General features: G+C 45.4%; 1 protein-coding gene across 1 annotated transcript in view; it reads left to right on the forward strand.

Annotated features, from left to right (window-relative positions):
• The window catches only part of TNR (tenascin R), a 322,971-nt gene that overhangs the window by 163,817 nt on the left and 140,040 nt on the right, over positions 1 to 19,114 (forward strand). The window contains exon 2 of the mRNA XM_036344928.1: positions 15,666 to 15,762. The gene's annotated coding sequence lies outside the window, so the exon portion shown is untranslated. The remainder of the gene's footprint in view (positions 1 to 15,665; positions 15,763 to 19,114) is intronic.

Here is a 19,114-nt window from a genome sequence, read left to right on the forward strand (position 1 = left end):
GTATCTCTGCTCCTCATATGTTCTTCCTCTGGGGATCCAGGTGGATGAAACAGAGGACCTTCTGGTCCCTTCTAAGACTTTTGCTTGGGTGTTCATCACCTTTGCTCATGTTCCATTGGCCAAAGCACATCACATGACACAAGCCTCACATCAAAAGATCAAAGAAGTCACATTTCCCACTTTCAGTGAGCAGGGACATGCAATGATCTTTCAGGAAAGACAGCAGATATTAGGAAACAATAATACAATCTGGTTTTCTTTCCAATAGCTTGTTCCCAGCCTCTCACTGGATCATGTCTATCCACTCACTTTCTAAATGTCGATGCTCTCCTGAGGTGTCTCTGCAGGTAACTCAATCCATGCCCTTACCTTCTGCAAGTGCCTATGTCCTTGTGACTTCCACATTTCTGGCACAGACCACCACTGGACATATTTAGTAGTCCCTTAAACTTAATATTTCCAAAATTCAACTCCTGTTCTTACCTTCCTATTCCTTCATTCTCCAACATGGTTAATGAAAATGTTGTTGACCCAAACGTCTAAGTCAGAAATGTGGAAGGCTTCATTGTTTCTCCCTCCTCATCCCATCCAACGAGTCAACTACCATCCATCCATCCTACCTTTATGATAAATCTCTGTTCTCTTGCCCACTCTCTATTTACTCTGCGGTTACCTGAGTTGGGGCCCCTCCTATTCCTTGCTTAAATATAGCAGTGCTTATGTAACTGGCCTGCTCTGTCATTCTTCACTTGAATCCATCTATGCATTGCAGCAAAAGGTATCTGCCCCATTCTGATATTTTCCTCTCTGATCTCCAAAGTGAGATCCACTCTACCCTAATCATCTCTGCTTAGGAAACGTCAAAGGCTCTCCCATCCAGCTGCAGTAAAATTCATGCTCCTTATTATGCAATCAGGCTGCTCATAGCCAGGATCCTGCTGGTCTTTTCAGCACCCTGTCCTGCTACTCAGCGTCTGAACTGAACTTGTCAGCAGTGTCAAAGTGTTTCTCATTTCCAGGTATTTACTTAAGCTATTCCCTCTGTCCAAATGCTCTTATTAATTTTGTTTGCTGAACTGCCACTCACCCTTGCAGATCCAGTCTTCACACCTTTCATAAGACCTTCCTCAGCCTTGCCCCTTCCCTTGCCCCACTCCGCAACAGGTAATAGCATCCTTTGTTGTAACATCTGTCTCATCACATTGCCACTCACGTCTTCCTCTTCTATGTAGATTAGGAGTTCCCAGAGCTGGGCCTGAATTCTTGTCATCTTTGAAATTGCTCAGGAACGAACTCAGTGTATGCACATTAGATAGATACTCAGTAAATGTTTGTTGAGGGAATGAATAAGCAAACGAATGACATGTCCAGTCTGTCTCACATTAATACAATGGTCAACTTCTTCCACTTATTTTGGTTTTACTCTCTGGCTGCTGGTTGGCCCTAGGACATGCAGTCTTCTTAAGTTGGAGGACTCATTTCTTGACTTCATGTTAAAAGGGGTCCCTCTCGCAGCCCCCGCCCCCAGCAGGAATCTAACAATTCTAGGCATGTAGGATTCCTTAGCGAACTTCCCTTTCCCAGAGCCTGTCTCTCCTCTGTAGCTGCACTCCTGCCCTCCAGCTTTTTTAAAAATATTTTTTTTATTGATTTCAGAGAGGAGAGGAGAGGGGAGGGAGAGGGAGGGGGGGGGAGGGGGAGGGAGAGGGAGAAACATCAATGATGGGAAAGAATCATTGATCGGCTGCCTCCTGCACACCCGCCCCATGGGATCAAGCCTGTAACCCAGGCATGTACCCTGACCTGGAATCAAACCATGATCTCCTGGTTCATAGGTCAGTGCTCAACCACTGAGCATGCCCTCCAGCTTTTATAACAGGCCCCCACTGGCCAGCTTAGCCACTCTGTAGACTCTCCCCTGGCCCTTTCTAAACCTGGATTACATCATCACTCTTGCTGCCTCCAGTTTGCTCACTGTCTCCTTTTCTTTCCATCTCTGCCAGGACTGGCCATGTACTTTGCAGGGCCCAGTGCAAAAGGAAAATGCATGGCCCATTGTGCAAACATTTTTAAGAATTTCAAGATGGCAACTGCAAAGCAGGAAGCCAAGCACAAGCAAGGGTCCCTTCTGAGCACAAGGACCTGAGTGACTGAGCACGTTGTCATACCAATGCAGTTGGCCCTCAGCTCTGCCTCCCAGTTCCAGGCTGAAGCCACATGCAGAAGATCAAACTGGGAATATATCAACTCTTTAGAATAATGAGTTAGCAAGGGTGAAGAGAGGGCACATTTTGCGTGCATGAGGGCAAAAAAGCATTGGAGTGAATTTGGTGGAATAAGTTAAATCTGACTAAGTTCTTTAATTAATGCAGATAGAAAAAGGAAATTTAAAGCCGGGGAGGGTTGCGGGGCAGGAGGTAGGGGGGTAAGAGATCAACTAAAGGACTTGTATGCATGCATAGAAGCATAACCAGTGGACATAAGACATTGGGGGATAGGGGAGGCTAGGGGACTGTCTAGGGCGGGGGGATAAAAATGGACACATATGTAATACCCTTTGTAATACTTTAAGCAATAAAAAAAAAAAAAAAAAAAAAAAAAAAAAACTGTGTGTGTGTATTATATATAGGATTAATATGTATCATTGTTTCATAAGTAGAGGGTTTGGACCACTGCCATGTAGAAATTATTTTAAAAGTAAGAATAAGCTTTCTCATTACAAGTATTTTGTAAGTATGGAGAATTTGCTTGTCATTGTTTGCATCAAATGAGGAGATGTAGGGTGATGGTAATTCCGTGGCCCGGGGGTGTGGGAGCAGAATGCCTTTATCCTCCGCTAGCACCCTGCCAGATGGCAGAAGGACAGGCGACTGGCCTAGCCAGCAGAATTTGAGAGCTTATTCATTGATTCATTCATTTATTCAACTAAACATTTATTTATTAACCCATTTCATACCAGTGACTCAGATTCAGAGGTGTCCTCACAGTAAGGGCAGTGAGAGTTCATATGGGGGGCTGACCCCCAGAGCCGGAGATGGACTAAGTGTATCTAATCCCACACAGTGCCCCCTTCTGAGCCCACTGCAAACTGACAGTGAGATGCCAGCAGGGATGGGGCAAGGGCCCTGGTGGAGAGGCAGGGCTGAGAAAGGGAGTGCCTGGGTTGGGTGTTGAAGGAATTCTTGACCTCTTTTTGTCTTTCTGTTTCCCCTTCATCCAGCCTAACATTAATTCGTGCAGTTGAGGGAGGCTCTTGGCTCCTGAGATTTGCCTCAAGCTGAGTACCACCGGGCTGCTGCCAGTTGTCACAGTCTTGCTCTAATGCTGGGAGATACTTGCAGCAAGCCTTGCATTTCTACTGTATCTTCCAGTTTACAACCATCATCTCGTTTTGATTCCCACAATAGTGTTTTTTGCTACATATTAGGTTGAACCATATGAAATTGCCACTTCTGTAGGTCAAATATAGTCAAATATAGTCAAATATTGGCAATTTAAAATGTTTCAATCTAATACTGAGAATCCCCATTATTATTTTCTCAGTGACAGAGATGAGAATTTAGAGAGGCTTTAGCAGTTTCACAGAGCCAGGCATGGGGTTTGGACCCCAAGCTGTACTTGAACTCAGATTCATGCTGTTTCTGATGTGTGGTGTCCCTTTGATGTAAATGGTAAGTCAGCCTCATGCAGACACACTCAGGTCGGGGGTCTCATGTTAATGTGCTTTAACTCTCCCTTTCCCCTCAGTCCTAGATTCAGTAATGGCTCTTTGTACAAACTCATTCATTTTTAATCAGTTGACTGTAATGATTTGTTACAAATGATCTTTAATTCTCAGCTGCGGTTAATCAGAACTGAAAGGCACTTTTCCTGTTATTTTATTTGGATAGGACTCTTAGTGAAATACTCGCCTGCCATTCCTTAATCACTTGTTTGTTTTCCCTCTGCACACAGTTGCCAGCAGCATGCAGCACTATTTAATGTGAGCGTTTTTCCTTTACTTAGTAGACTCCAAGCCTAGCCTTAGGTGCGGGGACCTGAAGGTCTGCGCTGTGGTATGATGCTGACACTCTTCCATTGGCAGCACAAAGTAGGATGCTGAGGATATGCCAACCTATATATGGGCAATTGCAACACAACTTGGCAAGATTATTATGAGAGTGCATGGTGGAGGGGAGAAGAGGTAGGGGGAAGGCACCTAACCCTCCTGGGAGAGTCAGGGAGTCTTCCTGGAGGAGGTGACTCCTGGAGGATAAATCTCAATCAGGCAGATGTTTCTAGGCAGATACAACAGCAGAGAGTGAGAGTGTGGGGGTTGGAAATATGCAAGGAGTTGGCATGCAGAGAGGAGGCAGGGGAGGGTTGGCAGAGAGAGTGGGGATCAGGGAGAGAAGGGGAACCAGATCATAGAGTCCTTGGACACATCTTAAACCTTGAGAGGTTTAAGAAGGGAAATAACCTGAGCAGATTTACTTTAGAAAAAATCTCTGGGAGCAGCGTGGAGAATGGAGTAGAAGAGGGCTGAGAAGAGAGGCAGGAAGCCCCAAGGGAGGAGGAGGTGAAATAGGCAAGATATGCTAGGGCCCCAGTGATGGGCCCCACTGATGGGCAAGTGGGCAGATTAGAAGTGAAGGTGGGGCTGGGAAAGAGGAAAGGTGCCGAAGGTGAAGTTCTAGTTTCCCTCTTTCAGGGCTGGGCTGGGCTGGGGCTCTTGTTTGCTGTTCAAGAGACCAAACCCTTGAGCTGCAGGCCAGGGCTACCTGCAGGCGGGAGGGGCTGCCACTGCAGACACTGCAGGGGGCGCTCCTTCCTGAGGCAGCTGGAACCTGCTTAGTGTGATCTCCCAGTGATCCTGACCAATGGAAGGACATTGAAAATCTTTCCTTTCCCTTCACCACCCCTGTTTGGGATTTCTGGTCCTGCTGGGAGTCAGGCCCTGGAACTGAGTGATTCTGGATGGTTACCTTCCAGATTCATTTTGTCTGGAAATGTGATCCACAATGCCTCAGAGAGGAACACTGTTTGGCTGCAGGAGAGGGGAAGCCCACCTGAGATTTCTTCCACAGCCCGTCTGTGGCAGGACCCACAGCTTCAGAGTGCAGGGAGGTCATATGGAGCCTCCATTTTCAGGGTGGCACTAGTCAGTGTGGGGAGAGGAAGGACTGGATGATGAGGGAATTGCCATGGCAATAATATGGTCTGACTACAAAAGCCAAAAACAAAAACCAAACCCAGTACCAGCTCCCTTCCACTCCATATTCCAAACCCACTTACCAACTCGACTTCCTGTCAAAGAACACAAAGTGTGATGTACATTAATTTGTCTGCTTTATCTCTGTTTTGTTGTTGTTGTTGTTGTTTTTTCATGGCTTTGCCATACTCCCTTTATCCTTTTATGTCCTATATGGCAGTCCTTAAATCCTCTTTCCCCTTGGTGACCTAGACCAATAGCTGATAATACTAGTTTATGCTATAGTGTGAGTGACTTGTGCATTGGCTTAAAATGCAAATATCTCTGGGAAGGGCAAATAGTAAGACAAAAGCATGAATCTATTGGCAGAAATGTGAGTTTCAGAAACAGGAACTTGTCAGGTTTTGTGAAGACCTTCCAGTCATAGCGCATAAGCAACTGCCTGGCCTAAGGATGGGCCGCCTTGGTTCTAGCACATTCCCAGGAGGAACTGGGAGATTTCTGTAGAACTTCAATCATGCAAGATGGTCTGTGCTCCTCTTCGCTCTCACTCTGAGATTCGGGAGCTACCAGGCCTCTGCACAATTGGTTCTCTGTTTCTGAAAAGGAAGGCTCTTTCTCATTTCTGGCTTTGGTGCTTCCGTCTTCCCCAGATTCCTCTCCGATATGAGCCTTCTCGGACTCCATGCTCAGGCTTCTAGGATGCTTTGCTCATGCTCACCCTTCAATTACACTCTTGGCCACAGGAGCCATATGGAACTCTCTGTATACACACGACTGAGTCGTTCCTGTGGACTGTGAGCTTCTTTTCAAGGGCAGGAGCCAGTTCTTACTCAGTACCTTTTAGTTCCAGCAGATAATAAGTGATCAGTAAATGCTTTTTCTTTTCCTCCCTCCCTGTGCCTTTCCTTCCCTTTGCTTTCTTTTCCTGGCTAGTGGTGAAGTCAGATGACTGCAGTGCGGGAGGCTAAGTGGCTTTGTTTGGGAGCATCCCTCCAGCATTTCTCAAGGCTATACTGCCCTCTTCACCAGGCCCTCCCGGGGAGACTGATGACAAAGTATCTCCAAGAATCTCAGTGTCGGTTCAAATATAGATGTAAGAGGGAGATGTTGATAGCATGGTTTCCTCTTAGCCCATGTCTATGGCTTTGTCCTGAAATCCCACCACTGGTGGGACTGGCCAGCTTTGACAGGGTGAAATCTGAGGGTTTGAGGAGGCTCCCAAGACTCTGCATCAGGTTCTTGAATATAAACCCAACATCTAAGATCTTTTTGGCCTCAATTCTGGCTTTTCTCACTAAGGAGAGCACATGTCTTAGGACAGGAAATTATCCTGGTGATCGATGTCTTGCAAATGCAATTAGGGCCCAGCTAAGTGCTCTTCGAGGGGTGCCCTTCCAGTGTGGCGGTCCAAGTTTGGTGGTTGCTTAACAACTGTGTACCTGAGACCTCCTAGTAATGAAGCATTTGTCTCTGTCAGCCTTTGGCCACTAGAACTTTCAGCTCCCTTTAGATGCAGACAAACTGCGGGCCAAGAGATAGGAATGGAAAGTGGAGCAGGGAAGAGGCAGAGGCTGGGAGGGCTTCTCCAGAATAAGAAAAGCCAGGTGGGCCAAGGACACGCCATGGCTCCCACAGTGAGGCTATAACAGGAGTTAGTGGAATGGGGGGACGGAGAGGGGGTGCCTTCCATGGCTGAAAAATATCAAGTGTTTGGAATATCAGTTCCTTCATTTCACTACGTTGGGGGCTTTGGACAGACAAGTGAAGAAAAATGGCCTGGAAACTGCTCGTGAGGTATTTGTTCTGTAGTTGGGAAGGTCAAGAACACCCTATCAACTTCCAGACCACAAACTCCCATCTGGCACAGCCACACACAAACACATGAGCTAGCACATTCAATACTGACTCATCTGTGGAGATAAGGGCAGGCCAAGGGATGCCAGCCATCTGCATTCTGCCTGCCTGAGCTCTTAATCAGATCTGCCACTTAGATGCAGAATGACGTTGAGCAGATTACTAACGTCTTGATGTCTCAATTTCCTGACTGTAGAATGGGGACAGTAGCAGTACTTCCCTCTCAGGCTTTTAAGGGGCTCCAACAGGGCAAAGTACAGAAAGCCCAGGGCCTGGACCACTGTGGTGTCAACACAGGTCGGTTCCTTCCTCCCCTCCAGGGCTAATTCACCCTTTTAATGCCCTGGATCCCCCACCCCTTTGGAAGCCTAGTGATGCATATGAGATCCTTCTCAGAATATGGTAATGGTTTAAATGTGTAAGATAAAATATATAGGACTGCAGAGAAAACTGCATTTTTATTGGAATGCAGTTATCAAAATACTAAAAACCCCCACAAATTTGCTATATAGTAATATATAGGCTTCTTTATTAATGTAGTAAATAACAAGATCTGCTGGCGGGTCTAATAACTACCGTAATTTTGAAATAGTAATAAGCTTAAACAATATTTCAACATATCTGCACCAACTGTAATGAGACATAAAAATATCTGTGATTTCTATTGGTGACAAAATTACAGTTATAGCTAATGCTACTGTGACTTGTTGCCCATGTTCAAAATGAGAGGAATTGCTAAATTTTGGTTAGAGCTTGGGGAAAATAAAGATGGAATTTTTTTCCCATCTAAGTGCGTAGGCTCTCTGTGGACCGCAGGCTAAGGACCATGGCAATAAGACTTTATAACATAAGTGATGCCATACTTACTAAATTGTTAAAATAACATTTATTTTCTCATTACTAAAGCCAAATACAAACATAACAGAAAAGTTAAGAAATATAGATGAAGTGAAAAAAGACAAAGGGCAATAAAAACATGCCCCAGAGAAAACCACTGCTAACACTTGGTGTAGCAGTTTGCCTTTTAAGACATGGAGTGCATTGCTAATCGTTATTCGTGCACCGAGTCGGCTCCACCTAGAGCTGTAGATTGTGGTTTCACCCACAAGGTTGTCGAGGCACAGGGGATGCTTAGTAAGGAACCAACTCAAAGCATCAGGAATATAGGCTGAAAAAAAACTATACAGCGCCCAGTGATCAAAAAGGTGCTCCTGCCCTTTACAGCACAGCCACCCACGTGGTGAAGGAAGCAGGGTGAAGGAAGCATCAGAGCAAGGCAGTATTTCATCTTTTCTTACGGCTCACTAGTGCTCCACTGTGTATATGTACTACCTCTTCTTTATCCAGTCCTCTATCCAGGGGCACTTCAGTTGTCTCCATGTGTTGGCCACCGTGAATAATGCTGCAATGAACATAGGGGTGCCTATCTCTGTTTGTGAATAAATGTTGCCAAATTGTTCGGGTAGGTACCAGCAGCGGGGTTGCTGGGTCATGTGGGTACTCTAGTCTTGATTTTTTGAGGCACCTGCATACTGTTTTCCATAGTGGCTGAACCAGTTCACATTCCCACCCACTTGTGGCAACATGGATGGTTCTGGGGAATATCATGCTAAGCAAAACAAGTCAGACAGAAAAAGTTAAGAACCGTATGATTTCACTCATATGTGGCATATAAAACTAAAAGCAACAAATGAACAGACAAGAAAAACAAAAAACAGAAACTCATAGACACAAACAATAGTATGGTGTTTACCAGAGGGTGTCGGGGTAGTAAAGGGTAAGAGGTTCAAATATATGGGGATGGAAGAAGATTTTACTTTGGGTGGAGGGCACACAATGCAATATACAGGTGATGCATCATAGAAATGTCTACTTGAAATCTATATAGTCTTATTAAACAATGTCACCCCAATGCATTTAATTTTTAAAAAGCTATTAAATTAAGGCAAGAAAAAAAAAACAGGGCTAGGGTGCCCATCAGCGCAGGGGACATGCTGGAATCTTCCAGCCCCACCACTAACCTCAGATCTCTTGTTAGACCTGATGAATTATCTCTAGTTGGAATCATGAGTTGTGAGTAATGGAAGTTATCCAGTTGATGAGGGATACCAACTGACTCCAAATCTACCAGGTGTTCAGATCAGATCCCTGACACTTATAGGCACATAACCCATCCTATATAATAAAAGCCTAAGATGCTAAGTTTCTGGTTGTCTAGTTGTCCATTCAACTAATCAAACCATAATATGCTAATAATATGCTAAGGCTGCTCAACTGCTCACTATGACGTGCACTGACCGCCAGGGGGCAGACAGTCGACCAGTCACTATGATGTTCACTGACCACCAGGGGACAGATGCTCCGACTGGTAGGTTAGCTTGCTGCTGGGGTCTGGCTAATCAGGACTAAGCAAGATGGGCCAGACATGCCCTGGAGCCTCTGCAGTCCCTCCCCAGCTGGCCAACCTCCTGTGTCCCTCCCCGGCCCCAGTTGTGCACCGGTGGGGTCCCTCGACCTAGCCTGCGCCCTCTTGAAATCCGGGACCCCTTGGGGGATGTTGGAGAGCTGGTTTTGGCCTGATCCCACAGGCCAGGCCAAGGGACCCCACTGGTACATGAATTCGTGCACCAGGCCTCTAGTTTAGAAATAATGATGATGCAGTAGCACTGAATCTAGTAGGTGTAATTCAATTATAGAAACACACAGGTCTGGCCGGAGCAGAAACCTTATGCTGCCCACATGATCCCCTGTGGGGACACTGTCTCTGGGGTGACATATGTTCAACTGCCCCAAGTTAGCCCTAGAAGAATAGCTTGTCTAGTCTCTGTTAAATGATACCTGTGGAGAACCCACCATGTGTGACTTCAGAACACAAAGGAGGCCAGGACCTAGCTTACTTTGCCTAAAACTAACTCCCCTCTCCCCATGGAGAACTCAGTCCCATGAGCCCTCCAAGCAGTGGCCAGTTTCTGGGCCCCCTACTTGCCATCCCTCCTGTGTGCACATGAGGTTGTGAAGTCAACATCACCAAGTTAGGGTCCTGCTGCAGCTCCTGGTTAGAACTTCTGGGATATGGAACCAACAGCACTGTAGCATCGTCAGAAAGCACCTCCCTTCTCTCCTCCAGCTCAGACCTTAGAGCACAGTTCTCTTCTGGCCTTCACACACAGCCTTCTTTGATAGTGAGGAGAAGGGTGTTAATGAAATGCTGCCCGCCTCGTTGGCATAGTTGTCAACTGTGATTGTGTGCGTTTTTGGAGGGACCCCACTTCTTCTGAGCCTAAAGATCAGAGCACAAGGTAACAGGCCGGCCGAGTGCCTGAATGCAAGGTGTCACCAGGTTTCAAAGTGCTTTCAGTAAAACAGTGTGGAAAGGGTGCATGCTCATTTTGGTTCCCCATTGGGTCACTCAGTTAAACCTGAGGTTCTGGGAAAACTTGTTCCACCCTGACCATATTTTCTATTAGTAATAATGATGAAAGATAATTAGTGAGCCTGTCAAACACCTGCATCTCCGCTTAATTAATTGCTAATTAAGATATGAGAGAACCGCAGTGTCTCTCACATGTCCTGACTTTATTACACATCAGCAAATCTTTCACAGGGGAAAAAAAGACATAAAACATAAACTTCCAAAGCTGAGCCCCTTGTTTGGCTTGGAAACCAGGGGAGAAAAACTGACTCTTGGTTAGAGTCCTTAAACCACACCACTCAGGTGATGGAATTAGGAGGAAAGTTTTGAGCTCCTATCTTCTCCATGCACTGAGTTAAAGCCTTTTACATCTATTTTCTAAGTTAAACCTCATTGCAGTCCTATAAGGAAACGTCATTGTTCCCACTTTACAGATTAGAAAAGGAATTAAGTACATATCTTTTCCAAAAGTGTATGGCTGGTAAGAGCTAGAATTCGAGCCAAATTCCATGTGCTTCCATGTGTTGTTCCATAGAGATACAAGAAACAGAAATGCTTTCTTCCAGGTCTTTATCATTATTGATGAAGTTAAAAAGCATTTGTGTTAGCTAGCATTCAAGATGACCCCCAATTAATTTTTGCTCTCTAGTATTCATACCCTTGTGTTGTCTCTTCCCTCTTTAAATAGGTCCAATCTGTGTAACCAATAGTATGTTACAGAAATGATGGTAAGGAAGGTCATACAAGACATTGTAACTCCCACCTAACTCCTTCTGATTGCTCATCCTGGGGGAAGCCAGCCATCTTGGGAGGACACTCAAGCAGCCCTGGAGAGGCCTATGTGGGTGGCCTCTTGCAACACCCAGCAGGATGTAAATGAGCTACCTTGGAATCAAATTTTCAGATGACAGTAGCCCTTGTCAACATCTTAGCTGAAATTTCATGAGAGACCTTGAGCCAGAACCACCCAGGTAATCCACTTCTAAGTTATTGACCCACAGAAACCATGAAATAATAATTTTTACTGTTCTAACCCATTGAGTTTGGAGGTAAGTGGTTATGCAGCAACAGATAATTGAACATTCATGAACTTTCCACATCTTGCTGGTTTGAAACATCTTGCCAATACCAGTGGGTCAGAGAAATCCTTTTAAGAAATATTCAAACATGTGTGCCTGCAAGTAGAAGCCCCAAACTATAGTCATTCAAGGTCTCTTCAGGTAGGAGAGCTTGTGAGTTTAGGAGCTGGATATCAGTGAGATCACTGATAATTGTCGCAGTTCCCCATTTTCTCATTAAGATGAGTAGGTACAGTTTGATAGCCATTCAAAATCTGATCCATTTTCAGCAACTAACTGCTGTGAGAAATATATATATATATATATATATATATATATATATATATATATATATATATATGATGCTTTCGTATATTGGGTAGTTTGTATAGAGAGCTGATCAATATCCTTACAATCACATGGCTATTACTGGAACATGACTAGCGATTTGCAGAAAACAAACCTAATCCAACCAAGTACCAAGGTATATACAGACTATCAAAATGAACTGTGCCGTGAAGTCAGAAACCTCTGTAAGGTTTCGGTTGATGTGTCTCACCTGGCTCACCAGGGTCTTTCTTCTGTCTATGATTCACTGAGGCCAAAGGGGAAAAACACAGGGCCTTGGAGAAAATCTGTGCTTGGAGTCAGCAGGGCTTCCTGGGCTGCACCCTGGGATGCCCAGATCCATGGATCCTGCCTGGGCCATCAGGGCCAGGGACCCCATGTGGAAAAAGTCCAAGCCCCTTGGGGTCCTGAACACACATGCAGTAGAAGAGGGATCAACATTGGTTGAGGAAAGAAAATATGCTCATTTTTGGGACACATTTCATAGGGAAACTTTCTTCCCCCCCAGTGATGAGCTATTACAAGGTCACCTCAGAAAATGGAATGAACAAAAAGTCTGGGCACTTAGCGGGGAAGTGCAAGTGAGTGAGTGGGTAGAGAGAATGGACAGAAGGAGCATGTCAGTTTGTTGAGGTTGCCAGGGAGCCAGGTCAACATGCTCCTTAGTCCTGTGTATATGCGTACATCTCTTGTGGTTCCATGTCCTTCTCCCTCCTTCCACCCCTGGAAGTGTGTAGGTTAAAAGGATTTGGGAGCATGCATTCTGCACTTGATGTTTATCTCTGCTGCTGATTCTGGAACTTGGTGCCGCAGGCATACTTGCCCACACTGTGACACAGCCGTGTCAATTTTTGTTATAATAACTCTTCCCCTTGACACAGGTTATATGAAAATCTACTCCAAGAAAAGGCCTTTGTATGGCATCTGTCCAGGGCTGTGTGGCTTGTTGCTCAGGTGAAATGGATCTGTTAGTGAGGTGCTGCAGGTTGTATCACAAGGACCACCATGTGCGAGCGGGCATGACCACAGGAAGCTCGGCACACACTTGCTCGAATTCAGTGTGGCCATTGTGCAGCCCACAGTTTGAAACCTGATTTTTAAAGCTGATGAAATGGGAAAGCATCCAGGACTGGGACACAGGAGCCCTGCACTCTAGCACTAATTCTCTAAATGGCTGTGTTTGGTGCATGCTTCCCTCAGTGACTTCATCCTGTCATGGCCGCCACTCCCTCATCCCTCTCCCTTGTGGGCAGGGCTCCTTGAGGGTGGAGGCTAAGTCTTCTTGTATGCCCTGTGCCTGGCGCAGGCCTGGGCACTCAGAAGGCTCTTAATAAATGGTTGCTCCCAATGACCAAAAACCTGAGTGCACCACTCATACACACATATGTATGCATGTGGTTGTATGAGCATGAAGGAAAGTACAAAAGTATCCATTCCTTGCTGTCCACATGGCGGGGGGGGGGGGGAGGAGGGTGGTGTGGACAGCGAAGGAGGGAGAGGAGGTGGAGAGAGACAAGCGACAGAGAAGAAAATAAGGAGACTGCACTAAAAAAAGGCTGGATGCATAATTTGGTCTTTGTTTAAATAAAGTACAGTTATGTATGCATAAATAAATTAGGGGAAAATGATGATGTACATATGTTAAGTCAAAACAAGTTACAGAGTATTTCAGTTAAAAACGATAAATAAAACACCCCATATATCTGTATATCTGTGCATAGTTAGGTTTAAACGAGCAGAAGGGAGGGTGGATGTGCTGGGTACTATGGGGCACCCCCTAACTGAGACTATCAACCCACAGCTGCTGGGAGTGTTGGCCGCTGTCAGCTCACAGCTGAGTTTCTCTTCAAGAGTTGCTCTCAGCCAAAGGAAGCTGCTTTGCCAAAGGTTGTGCCTGTCCCCTCTTCTGGGGCTGCTCAGACCCAAAGACTGATGGGGGGGTCAAAGGCTTCTCCCTTTTCAGTGCAGAACAGCTCCTGAGCTCTTCTGGTCATTCCCACTCCCTGTAACCCCCCACCCCGCCCCAGGAAAGGAAGTAGTGGGTGGAAGTAAACCTTTCATGCACATACACTGTCTTTCCTGGGAACCTGACTTATGACTGTGGCAGGATACGTACTTGTCTATGAATACGTTACCTCAAGGGCTGAGACTGGAAGGAAAGGATTAACTTTTCCTCTATCCATCTACATATGAATTCATTTATTACAATGGGCATTTACTGCTTTTATAATATTAAGAACATCATGGAAAGAAATGTAAAGTGCAGTAATATATGCGAGTTGAATGAATGAATGGCATGCCTACATGTAGTTGGAGAAATAAGGATAAAATAGCGCGTCAAAGGTATCAATGTTTGATGAACAAAAATAAAGGGGATTTTGCCAATACTTATGATGGCTTTTGACTTAGTTGTTTCAAAAGAGATAGGACCAGCTTTCTAAGAGTGAGGGACCACCTCACAGATAGATGAGAGGGAAAGGGGATTAGTGGCTAGAAGCAAAAAAAAGAGAAAGTTGTAATTTCATGGGAAGAGAGACTTTGTAATATCAGAGCTATCTGCCTGGAAAAGAGGCTGCAAATGACACTGTCCAAAGGACCTGTAAGTCTTCCATTTCATGAGCAGCCAGATTAGAATTGGAGAAGGAAAATACCTGGCATTTCTATCACCTGCAGCATCTCCCTGCTCTGGGCCCTGGTGCACCATTGATGACCAGTCTCCCTCCTGGCGGCCTTGGGTTCTTACCCAGCCCCACTCTCTAGGCAGCCACTGCAGATGTGCTAGAGTATTCACCAGCGATAAAATCTATTCATTCCTCCAGAACTAAGTGATTTTTCCGCTTCCTCTAATTCCAAGGTTCCATCAGGTCCTCTGGGGAAGATTGATTTATTCAGGAATAACTTAGACCAGCAAGCCTATACCTTTGCCAAAGGCTTATGCCTTCAACCATTCAGTGCTACTTGATTTTTGCAAATACATCCTCTTTAGGCACCTCTAAATGAGATTCCTGAGGCTCATTGTGTTCTTTGGAGAGGGCTCAGAGGATTTGTGGGAAGCAAGCCCTCGGCAGCAGAATCATTCTCCTGGGGCCTGTGTCGATGATCCCTGGTAATCTGGTAGGGGCACCTGGTCCACATTCTGCATAGGAACCCTGCTTAAAGGGACGGACAAGTTGCTGGCACAGAAACTGCCCCCTACAATCAATGCCACTGCTTCTTTGAGCTGTTGTGTGCTGGCACTGTGCTTGGGACAAGAGCTAAGAAGAAGTGAGCAGGACAGAGAGTCTGCCCTTGAGGGGTTAAGAGTTCAGAGTGAGAACAGCTCCAAGGAAGAGCTGTAAAGTAAGTGGTGACTTTCTTGACATAGGAAGCCTCAGAGGTTAAGGACTTAAGGGGGCCCCAGGTTTAGCTTCCAGGGATGAGTGGCTTCCCAGGGGAAGTATCAAGCTTTGGTCATAATCAGATCATCTGAGCAGGTGACTACAGCCACCTTCAAAGATCTCCGAATCTATTTACTACATACAACACATTTCTGGATTTAGAATCTTTCTACAGAATTTTTGTCTTAAATATTTACCACTTTATTGCAAAGCTGTTAGGATTTATAAAGGAAGATAATTGAAACAAATAGAACTCTCTGGAGAGGCAAAAGTAACTAATAAATAATGGTTTGCTTTGCTTTAGAAATCCGCATGCTGTACCTCCCAGTGTATTGAAAAGAAGACATGGCATTGGGATGGGAAGGGAAACCAAGGTTCCTTGTTTTGAAACCATAAAGTATTTCTTCCTATTCCCGTTTCAGGTGGCCGTGTCATCGCAGCTGCACAGAGGCAGGCTCTCCAGGTGTTAGGGTTAAAGACCTGCGGGCAGAGAGAGCATCAAAGACACCATCGCTGAAGGTACCATTTCCTGTGACTCTTTTACTATCCATCATTGCAATAGCCAGTGTGAGGCTTTCCCTAGGGTCTGCACATTCCCAGGGATCTGAGACTGTGTCTGCAACAACAGCCTGGAGACGGTCCCCTGCAAGGAGGGGTCAGGAGCATTAGCTCCTCGGCTTCAGGCTGTCGTGGAAAAAGCTGGAGAAAACCACTGTTTGGGCTTCTCATAAAATATTTCTGAAATGCATTTCATGATGTGGTTGGTAATAAAAGTGTGTTACTGCGCTCACCCCCTCCAGGAGGCTAAACTTGATTCCGACCCAACCGCGCCCGCCTGGGCCGCATGAATCAGTCACTAAATTATTCACCAGCCTGACTCGAACATTTCTGGAGTTCCAAACCTCTTATAAACCATTATGAAAAAATATCCATCCCTTTATCTCTATCCATAACTATTTATATGGCTCGGGAAAACCCTGTCGTTTTATTTCTTTTAATTTAAAGGCTTTCCTAATTCCTTTTTCATACCACATATATATGTCTAAAGAATTTTCAGGTTGAAATAATAACCTCTAAAAAAATGGTCTGTGGGAGAAGGCTCTCAGATTCACAGAGCTGACAGGCACGGTGAATATTATGCTCCCTTAATAACTCTTCCTGGCACTCAAACTTGATATACTGAATTGGGAACTTTTCAAACCGGCGAGGTCCTTTTTTTATTGTACAGAACAATGATAATATACCCACAGCCTTCTCTCTCAATTTGTTGATACGGTTGCTAAAGTTTGTTCTGGAAAAAAACACATTTCCTTTCTCAGATGTACCGTGAGCTCGTTATCCATCCCTGTATAATGATAAGAAGTCCCATATTAAAATCAGCACAGAGTATCCTAGTGATATCCTGCCTCACTTGGGGCCACTTGACTACAGAGGACCTCAGGCCATTGAAAACACCTTTGAGTGTACAAACCCACCAGACTTATCATTGCATTAAGCTGGCTAGCAGTCATTCACACTTGAGAGCGAATTGCTAATTTTGGTGCTTCTAGGCTAAGAGCTGGTTGAGATTAAGTTGTCTGCAACCAAGCAGAGCTGGCATGGGGTGGACCTCATGACAACTAGGGGTGGTTGTCACAATGAGAGCATCACTGGAAATGCATTAAGATGGAGACCTTGTTACTTATTAACACTCTGCTCAAAGTACTTGTATAGCTAAAAGAATATTTGACAAACCACTTGCATTGAAAGCTTAAGGTCCTCCCCCTCCGCAAGAGAAACTTGGTCAAGTGAAAATAGTGCCCTCTAACCTGACTTCCAAATAAGGTGGGTTCAGTGGGAATAGATCTGGGGTGCTGTCATCCTCCTCTAAATCGATGTTGAATAAATATTTCAAGAATTTTGGTGTAAAGGTGAGACAAGTTATTAGCTTGACAAGTATCTGAAGGTTTGGATGGAGGGGTTGGAAGTATAAAGGAGGGAGCCCGGACCCTATCAGGAATCTGAGAAGTCAGTGTGCAGGGGGCAGGCAGTAGGAAGAGAACCACCGTATCCTTTCTGGAGCGAGCTTTACCCTGCCCAGTCCTTCCCAGTCCTTCCCAGGGCACCAATCCGCAGGCTGGATCAGAGAATGTTCTCGAAAGGCAAGGATGAGCTTGGTGTTTAAAGAAGGGCTATGGCATTGTGATGTATAATAAGAAATATATATTTGTCTTCATCCCATTTCTGGCACAGAGCTCCTAAAACCTGGCATTTCCTAAATGTGATAAGAAAGATAAAGGTGTCGATATTTCAGCAAACACCTTTCACTATCAGGGGTGGGAAACCTTTTCTCTCTCAAGGGCCATTTGGATATTTATATCATTTGTGGGCCATAAAAAATTATAACTTAAAAACTAGCCTGCTATACTTGGTCAAATATTTAATTGACTCACCCCTTAATGCCTTGGCAGGGCCAGACCAAATGATTTCACAGGCTTTATATGGCCCTCAGGCCCCACATTCCCCACCCCTGCCTTATGTTAATGAGATGATTTTTGGAAATCCCCGAAAGATGGGGGCTGGTTGCCAAGGGACCCAAACATGTGATTGAAGGATTGACATTTTCAGTTCCACCCCTGACCTATGGGGAGGGGAGAGGGGCTGGAGATTGAGTTCAGTCACCAATGGTCAATGATTCAATCAATCATGCCTATGCAATAAAGCCTCCATAAAAAACAAAAGGTTGGGGTCCAAAGAGCTCCCATGAGAACAGAGAGCCTCCTTTGATTGGGACCTCACCTTATGGGTCTCTTCATCTGGCTGTTGATTTGTATTCTTTAATATCCTTTGTAATAAACCAGTAATCTGGTGAGCAAATGGGTTTCCTGAATTATTTGAGCTGTTCTAGCAAATTAATGGAAACCAGGGAGGGAGTTGTGGGAACCTCCAATCTGTATCCAGTCGGTCAGAAACAGAGGTGACAACCTGGACTTGTGATTGGCATCTGAAGTGGAGGACAGTCTGGTGGGTCTGAGCCCTTGACTTGTGGAATCTGATGTTCTCTCTGGGTAGATGGTGTCAGAATTAAGTGTTGCAGAGAATTGCTTAGTGTGTGTGGGAGGGGGTGGGGGGAGGTGGGAAGCAACCTCAGAATTGGTGTCAGAATCAGATTGGTCATCCCAAAGCACATCAGAACCATAAATACCCCAGAGTTAAGTTTCATTTAGTTTAGGACTAACAGTAGTCTCATCAAACCCACGTCAGATGTGCGGGGCCTCCCTTGAAGCCAGTTTACAACTGCCAGTGGGTCCAGGCAGGGGTGGTGGGTCTTGCCGGCCTCCTGAGGGCAGGACTTCTCAGAAATCCACAGGATGCAGTGTTAGAGGTCATTCTCAGAAGCACCAGCTGCTCTTCTGATGAAATCTCAAAGCCACCTCCTGGCATGGAGGCCAGTCATCTTTCTCTGCCAACCCTTGTTACGTGTGTACACTGGACATTACAGGAGAGCATGGATTGTCCAGAGGAGCCCTCTGCCCCTGTACTCACAGATGGCTGTTCACCAGCTTGGTCTGGTGTTGGAATGACAGAGGTCATCCAGTAAGAAAGTGTTGGTTGCTTGCCGACTCTTTAACAATTCAAACCAAGATGCACTTCCCAGGCTGCCTCCCTCAGCCTACTGCTCCCCTACCTTCGCTCCCCATGCATTTGAAAGCAGCTTACTTTAAAAGCTGATTAGATGAGCCCTTAATAACATTAGAATTTAAATGGCCCCAGATAGGCTTTTAGCTTCTTGCCAAATTGAGATAAATGTGATATTTGGGGAGCTGAGCTCCCAGCTTCAAGGCTGCTCTGGACCGCAGATGGGTTTTGAAGCAGTGTGTGTTATGTGCCC

Source organism: Myotis myotis, unplaced genomic scaffold (assembly GCF_014108235.1).
Source record: "Myotis myotis isolate mMyoMyo1 unplaced genomic scaffold, mMyoMyo1.p scaffold_m19_p_18, whole genome shotgun sequence".
In the NCBI taxonomy this organism is placed as follows: domain Eukaryota; kingdom Metazoa; phylum Chordata; class Mammalia; order Chiroptera; family Vespertilionidae; genus Myotis; species Myotis myotis.